This window comes from Cyprinodon variegatus, unplaced genomic scaffold (assembly GCF_000732505.1).
Source record: "Cyprinodon variegatus isolate N-32 unplaced genomic scaffold, C_variegatus-1.0 Scaffold877, whole genome shotgun sequence".
NCBI classification, from domain to species: domain Eukaryota; kingdom Metazoa; phylum Chordata; class Actinopteri; order Cyprinodontiformes; family Cyprinodontidae; genus Cyprinodon; species Cyprinodon variegatus.
Window position 1 is genome coordinate 55,053 of NW_015151330.1, and position 8,019 is coordinate 63,071.

Consider the following 8,019-nt stretch of genomic DNA (forward strand, 5'->3'; position numbering starts at 1 on the left):
AACACCACTATTCATTCAGAATCTATCCAAAAAGTACTGCCCTGCTATCAGAAATATCTTGTATGCTCTCTTTTAACTCACTTGATCTAATTAGAAGCTGGATCCCGTAGAGGAACAAAGACTACTCTGGTTCATGAAAACAGACCCTGCAAAAGAAACACCTTTAAATGACACCACCACTGTTAAATAATGATGCCTGCCTATGGGTGGAAACTGGATATGGTCGTAAGTCATTTTTTTTAATACAACACTTTACTATACTGAAGTGTACAAGATAGCTTGTTTAAAACAAAAATACATAATAGCCAATATTCACAAAACAAATAAATCGTTTGTGCAAAAATCCTGCTTATTCTGGAGCCTTTACTTAAATCCACACTCAGGAAATACAACCAAACAGGCCAGCTAAAGAAGAATACCCACACTGCAGGAGTGGTTTGATGATTACCATAATCACAGTGTAGTGTTACAATCAGAGAGAATAGCTGACTCAGACGCTCAAGTGAAAATGGTTAACAGGTTAGAACAGCTGACATATGTCTGAATGCATCAATCGAAAGTATCTGCATGGAGGAGATAAGCCCACACTCAGCCTATCAATCTCTCTTGAGTACTATCGCATCCAATCATGAGCCCTGGAAGAGCCAAGATGTCACAGGAAATTGTTTAGGTCAAAGGAAATGAAAATGGCAGTTTGTAAAAAAATCAAACAATTGGCATATAATTTAACACAGTATTTCAGAAACATATATTCATCAGAAAGCTGTATGTTATCTTTTGTGCTTGTTGCGCCAAGTGTCAGCAAACACCATCAATCCGAATGAAGATATGGATTTATGAGTTTACAGTTTCCTTTTACCATCTTTTCCTCCCGGCTTGTGGTGCCATAGATCTGCAAGGCCTGACACTTCAGTGAGCCCATTCCAGGCAAGTGATATTGCACAATAGATTTCAACAACGTGACAGAAACACCAATACAGTGCTGAACAAAGAGGCATTAAGGCCAAGATAAACCTCCTTGAAAGGAACATAAATCTGCAGGGGGCCTGGTTCAAGATGGAACCCAGAAGGGTGATGGCTCCCCTTAATCAATACGAAGCTCATCAAGAGAGGTTTCTGCCACTCTGTGGAAAGTTATTCGACGGCTGGAAGGAGGATCTGCTTTTAAAGCCCACTTAGCATTTCTGGCTCAATTAGTTAGCCATGGTACGGCTGTTTTGCAGCCACACTGCAAGAGTCTCAAAGTTTAGTTTACAAACTTTTTTTTTTTTTTTTTTACTCCCTCACTTTAGTCATGCATACTGTAGATTTTAGCTGCCACTATAATCGCCTACATTTTATCATACCCCCTCAATCATAGCTAAAAGTTTCCTTCTTGGCTTTAATGGTTTCTCTGCAGTTCTAATATGGATGCTGTTCTTCAAGTAAATACTGTAGCTGGGAGATGTGCAGCTCTTCATGTATATCTTGCTAAAACAATTTTTGCCTCAACATTTCTATAGGACATCATACAAGGCTTTTGTAAACTAGCTAAGTAGAACTTTGCTGTTTACAGTGTTTCTTCAGTTTTTGGCAGATGTTTAATATTTTTGTCTGATCTGCATTATGAAAAAGAAAAGTTCTTCAAAAAATGCTTACCAATTTGCTCTGGCAATCATATATACAGATATATACTTTACAATTGGTTAATAGAAGACTTTCCTTTGAACAAATCTCTAAGGTGTGTTATTGTCAGTAAACTGCATCAGCACAGAAAGGCTAGTTTTAGAGCAGTTCTACCTCAGTCTAGTTTTGGAAATAAAAGCATATGCAACATCAACTTTGAAAACACCCCCCATTGACCAAATGCTCTGAGCTATTGTGTGTTTATTGTACATTTGAAACTTTATAGAACAGGGGTCTATTTCACAAAGCAGGTTTAACAACCTCCAGTTGTGTCCAGTTTCCAGTTTAATAAAAGCTGCTGTGAGTTAGTTTAATCAACTCTAAGGTGATCCACTCAGAGTTAAACACATGCATAACATGTAATAAAATTCATTATCAGTGAAGACCAGATTTGACGAGTCATTATGACAACAGCCAAAGGATGCGCATATTCCACCCCACTGGAACTAGAGATTTTAATGAAGAAATAGAAAAAAAGGAGAACAGTGGTACAGCTGCAAAGGAGAGGAAGATGGTGAAGGAGAAGACTGTTGGTCGAGTTAATCTGTAAGTTTATATTAGAGATAGTCTGGTATCGCGGGCCACTTCTTACATTTATTGAAATAACTCTCCTCTGTTGGCCCATTTATAGATCACTTAAATAGGATTCTTCCTGATCAGAATCACATTCCTGATTGGAACATAAATAACTGATTTTCTAAATTACATTTTTGATGCAGAAACTGAATTTCAGAGAGTAAAAAAGCAAAATTATACTTAGCTCTGTGGAGAATGTTACTATGGCAACAGAAAGAGAGGTTGATTAAACTTTCTTTGTGAAACTGAAAACTTGGGCCATTTCTCTACATGAATACTTGTCCGTTCTCATGTGCTTGTGTACTCATGAAACGTCATCAGCCTCAGCCATAGCACTATTCAAATTCACAAGAACACCTGACGGAGAATGGTGAAAGTCCCTGGGTGTTGTTCTCGCCCCTCCCTCTTTAGCGGGTATGCATCAGAGCAGACCATAGCCGCAACAGTTTCCAGTGGAGTACTCACAGAGCTCAAAGTGTTAAGTTAAAAGTTCACTTTTCTGTTGCCGCTGTACTATAAAAGTATGTTTTAAGATAATTTGAGGCGAGAACATTACACTTTTAAGAGTCACTATATGGCCCATTTACTAATTTAGTGCATAATAAAAAAAGGTTTAGATGTTGAGAGGACAGTGGCAACCAGTGGACCTCAGTGCCAGGGATAACTGAAGCCTGTCTGCAGCAGCCCTCTTTCGGCATAGCTATGTGTAAAGTACCGCTGGCTGTGATAGTCATTTTCTTGTTTTATTTGGCAAAACTTTTTTAGGTTTTGAACAAAAATGTCTTATTATCTAAAGACTATTAATGACAGGAGGTGAACTGCAGCTCCAGACGAGCCAAGCATTTGGTGACGTCACAAGTATAATTCTGTTACAGCTGAGCCATATTTATTCTGCATGCTCCCATTCTCCCGGAGTCCATACTTTTCTGTGTTCTTCTCAAGAACATATTTGGCCAGGACACGTGTCCGTACTCGCATGCTTATGAATTGAGAAAAGACCTGAGTTTCCCTGAATTTTTTCAAAAAAAGTTTTTCAAGAAAAAGTGTTCAGTAAACCTGCCTTTTGAAGCAGACCCCCAGCTGTAATATTTAAGTTGCTACACAGGCTGTGCACTGGCTACAAGATACTTACTTACTATCTCATCCACTATAGAGTTTGTTGAGAACTGAGTTGCTATTCAAAATCTTTTGATATTTTTCAATCTCCACTAATGCAGGTCTGAGTTTAGACTTAAACACGCCTAAAAATAGGTTTAGATGTTAAAAGCAAGCATTTGGAACAAAATGGACAAAATTTTAGAACTCCATAAGCCAAAAGACATTTCTCTGATACATTTTTAAGTTAAGAGTGATAAGTAGGTTGTTAGTCTAGAAAACTGCAAGGTGATTGGTGGTTTCTTCTTCTCCAAGGTGAAGCTGTGTGGGTCATGAGGATGAAAGTCTTTTCTGTTACAGTTCATCAATGTGCTATCAAGGTTTCAAGTATTCAGCCAGCCACTTGATGAAAGTGTTAATCCTCAGCCTCCATCAGTCAAGTGGACAGGGGCTGGTCATTGAGCTGAAAGTTCACTGTGAGTTCATGATGTAGAAACTTGAGATAAGGCTCTTTTTGCTTGGCACAAGCGCCTGTCTCACCTCAAGCATTAGGGGCTCAAATTGCATTTTCCTGTAAAGTGGTTATTTTTAGATTGTGAGTTATAAAGAAGTAAAGAAGATAGCAGAGAGCCTTAAGAACACACATTGGACGACTTTGTGGCATTTTCATGTCAAATTAATTATTCATGAGTAAGAACTTATGGTGATAAAATTCCATAATGCTTTTTTGCTGATACTGCTAGTCAGTCCTCTATTCAGGCATTTGAAATATATTTCTGGTCTTCTTTTTATTTCTCAGTTTTCTTTCTCAATACTAAGATGCCATTTAATAGAGAGAAGCGCTTAAACTTCTGTTATTGCTGTGCAAATCTCGTTTAAGCCAAATCTCAAAGCTTTTAGTGCTAACAGCATGTGTGTATAATTGTTTGGGTGCCTCTCAATTCTTAACCATAAGAAAAACGACTACAAACAGTTCTACCAACTCATGTTTATAGGCACACTCTATCTATTTGACAGCAAAAAAAATGCATATGATCGAACAATCTGATGAGATAAATCAGCAAAAAAATAACATTTACTGAAACTTTTAGAATCTCTCTACAAGCTTTCAAAGCCAGGTAAATAAACTTAAAAAAAAAAAAACTGAAGCTATGAATAGATGGAGAGTTTGCATGAGCAATACATTTCAAGCCTTGACAGCGCTTTTCTATTAGATTTGGGTATAAATCTAGCTATTCCAACAGTTACTTAGTAGAGATGCACTGATCAATGTTTTTACTATCCAGTCTGATGCTAATGCCTGGGCTGCGGGTATCGGCCGATATCCAATACGGATCTGATTCAATTGTTAAATGAATCATATACTCTATATTGCCATGTAAGTGAAGGCTGTAGCATTGAGATAGACATTCATAAATGATGTAACAAATTAACACAGATATAAATGTGCATTATACTATTAAAAAAAATAGTATAGTAAAAATAAATTAAATAAAAAGTATAGTAAAAATAAAAAATGTTTTTTAAATTTTTTTATTCCATGTTAAGTGCAATGGATTAGATCTCCGACATCCGATATCAAATCACTTACATCCGATCCAGCTCATTTCTAAGTATTAGAGCCAATATCCGATCCAGGTGTCGGATTAGTGCCTCTCCTAGGATCCCTAGTTCCTTGAATATGTTTTAATTTCAACCTAACCCCTACGTGAAACTGCATCATATACTTTTATCTTGCACATCGTCTGAATTCCTTAATCTTCATCATGCTTTTTGTTCATTAAACAAATTCGTGATTCATATATGTACACAATTTACCAGATTAACCCCAAAGACAAATGTTGAATAAATTCAGTTGATTTTATCTTGGGGTATCAAAATAAAGGAAGCTAAGCACAAATCAACATTAAATTTTCCCATTTTTTATTTGTAAGTGGAGGTAAAAAAAAACATGTATTATTTTATTTCAGGAATTATGAGTTGACATATCAAATTCTGATAAGTTAGTGAGTTTGTAATTTCATGACCAAATCAGAAAAGGTTTTAAGGGCTTTTATTACATCTGCCAAGCTCTGCAGCCTTGAAGGTGTTTTGAAATGTGACAGCAAGCAACGTACAGTAATAAGTAGTTTACTTTCAGCTTGGAAACAAACACCAGAGCTATGCAATTTTATATCACAGCTAATTACCTGTTACAAGTGAAATGCGGCAAACAGGGTCAAATGTTTGTGTTATGGTGGATACAACTTAGTTTTTCATTTCAGCAGGAAGTACATTTGGATGTATTAATGTGAAGAGGTTTCAAATTATGACTTCAACAATATCCAATGTCCACTATGACCTCTGTAAAGACTATACTCCATATATGCCCCTTTGCTCATCCCCACCCTTGGCTGTGCTTGTTAGCATTCCTTGCCACTAACCACTTTGGTGGCACTTATTGAAATTAATTTAAATCTCTGCAGCATTCCAGAAAAAAAATAAAAATAAAAATCAAACAAGTAAACGTTACAAGCAGGTATTACCAGACTTTAGCCCTGCTTGATAATGCAAACCAAATCGTTATACTAGGCCCAGTATTTGTCATGTCATACATTTAGGGGGCGCTATAGCAAAGCTAAAGACACACAGCTGTAAACCATATGTGCTTTGTTTGATTTCGGCTGCTGCGTCCTCCAAAGGACCCAGCCTAACAAGAGTGGCTCCTTCTAAGGCTTTGAAAATAAGGAGGCCGGGAAACTTCAAATATAGAATTGAACAGGTCGTGCCTTCCCCAGCTGTCACAGCCAGCACTCAGCATAAGCTCTGTTGCCTAGCAATCAAGACAATTGACTAACAAAGCAGGCAAAGAATGGATGCCGAACTAGTCACTTCTATTCTGTGTGTTAATTTCATTTTTGAGGAGATTCAGGAGCAGTACCGCAGTCCAGGTATCAGATTTTTAGTCAAGGAACTGAAGGTATTAGAATATATGCTTTAATGTCAGCCAAACCCATTTGCGCTGGGGTAGATAAAACCTTTCAATAAACCAAACATTACTTGCAAGATATCTTACTTACTAAAATCAACTAGTAATAATAAACAGGTTTCATTAATTTAAGATACAAGTATTCTCCTACTTGTATGAATCCTGCTTAACTTCAAACTGTAAAAATGTCAAAATGAATATTAAACAATAAATAAATAGTGCCCATTTTTGGTGCACCAGCAAACTTGTTCAAACTTGTAAACATATTCGTGCCTTAAATGCAATGACTGTAGGCTACAGTTGTAAAACAGAAAAAAAAATCATTAGTTCAATGACACATTATGTAGCGATAGCCTACTTTTTCCACTTGTATTTTCTCTGAGCTCTTGCAGCAGTGAGGAGTTGTCTTTGAGTGCTGCAGAGTAAAACTCTAAGTAAGACAGTTCAAAATTGATAGTGACAATTAGCATTAATTAATTCAGTGCAGCATTTGTTCCGCACATCAGTCCATTTGTTCTTCATTAAGGTGAAAATCCTATCCAAAAACCAGTGGAAGATGGGATGCTGAGGACAAAAAAAAACAGCAGCTTGGTTGTTGGGAAGGTCAGCTGCCTGAAGAACGTCCATCCACCTCTCTGCTGTTCCTTTCGAAAAAAGAAAAAAAATGGAAACACAGTTAAAAACACATGTTTTACACATTCTTTAATATTTAAAGGGAATTGTGAGTCTCTGTGAGTAGGCAAGGTCTTTTTGCCATATACGTGAGTTTCACATGGATGAAGCCACAGCCTTAAGACAAAAATAATTTAATTGTATTACTTCAAACAAGGAACGTACAATGACTCTGACATGATTTGAACATGCAGCCTTCTGATCTGGAGTCAGATGCACTACCATTGCACCACAGAGTCCTGGCATAGGAGATCCCCATGTCATCAGAATATATTTTTCAGACAGCAGATATAACACACTAGATAGTTGAAATAGAATACCGTGATCCATGTGTAGCAAGCCAAAGTTTATTCCTGACATTGATTTCCTCATTTACAAGACAGAAGATACCAATTACCTTCTCCAGTAGATCTGGGTGCCAATCAAAAAAGTTAAAAACAATATACTGGAATTTGTTTCCAAATTGGAAGACATTTCGCTTCCCATCCAAGAAGCTTTCACGGTTCAAAATTTCAAGAATAGCATAGAGTTTGAAGCTATATACAATAGCCCAATAAGCCCTTGTTTTATTTTAGAAAACATGCTAATTGAATCAGAGGAACATGTCCACCCCTTGGAACAGGGGTTATTTGGCTTCTTCTGTTAACTTGCAAAGCCCCATACATGTCTAGGTGTCTGAAAGGGGGTCGTTAAAGGGAATTGTTGGCCTGGCTCAATATGCAAGGTGTTTTGCCAAGTGGTAGTTTCACATGTCTCTGAAAGGGGATTCATTAAAGAATTGTGGATTCTGCTTTAAAAGGCCAGGTATTTTTGCCATATTAACATTAACTTGCAAAGCCCCATACATGTCTATGTCTCTGAAAGGGGGGTCATTAAAGAATTGTGGATTCTGCTTTAAAAGGCCAGGTATTTTTGCCATATTAACATTAACTTGCAAAGCCCCATACATGTCTATGTCTCTGAAAGGGGGGTCATTAAAGAATTGTGGATTCTGCTTTAAAAGGCAAGGTATTTTTGCCATATTAACATTAACTTGCAAAGCC

At 37.1% G+C, this 8,019-nt stretch overlaps 1 non-coding gene across 1 annotated transcript; it reads right to left on the minus strand.

The window, feature by feature from the left end:
- Positions 1-7,143: 7,143 nt before the first annotated feature.
- On the minus strand, positions 7,144-7,215 carry trnaw-cca. The gene has a single exon. It is a non-coding gene; the product is annotated as a tRNA-Trp (tRNA).
- Positions 7,216-8,019: the final 804 nt, after the last annotated feature.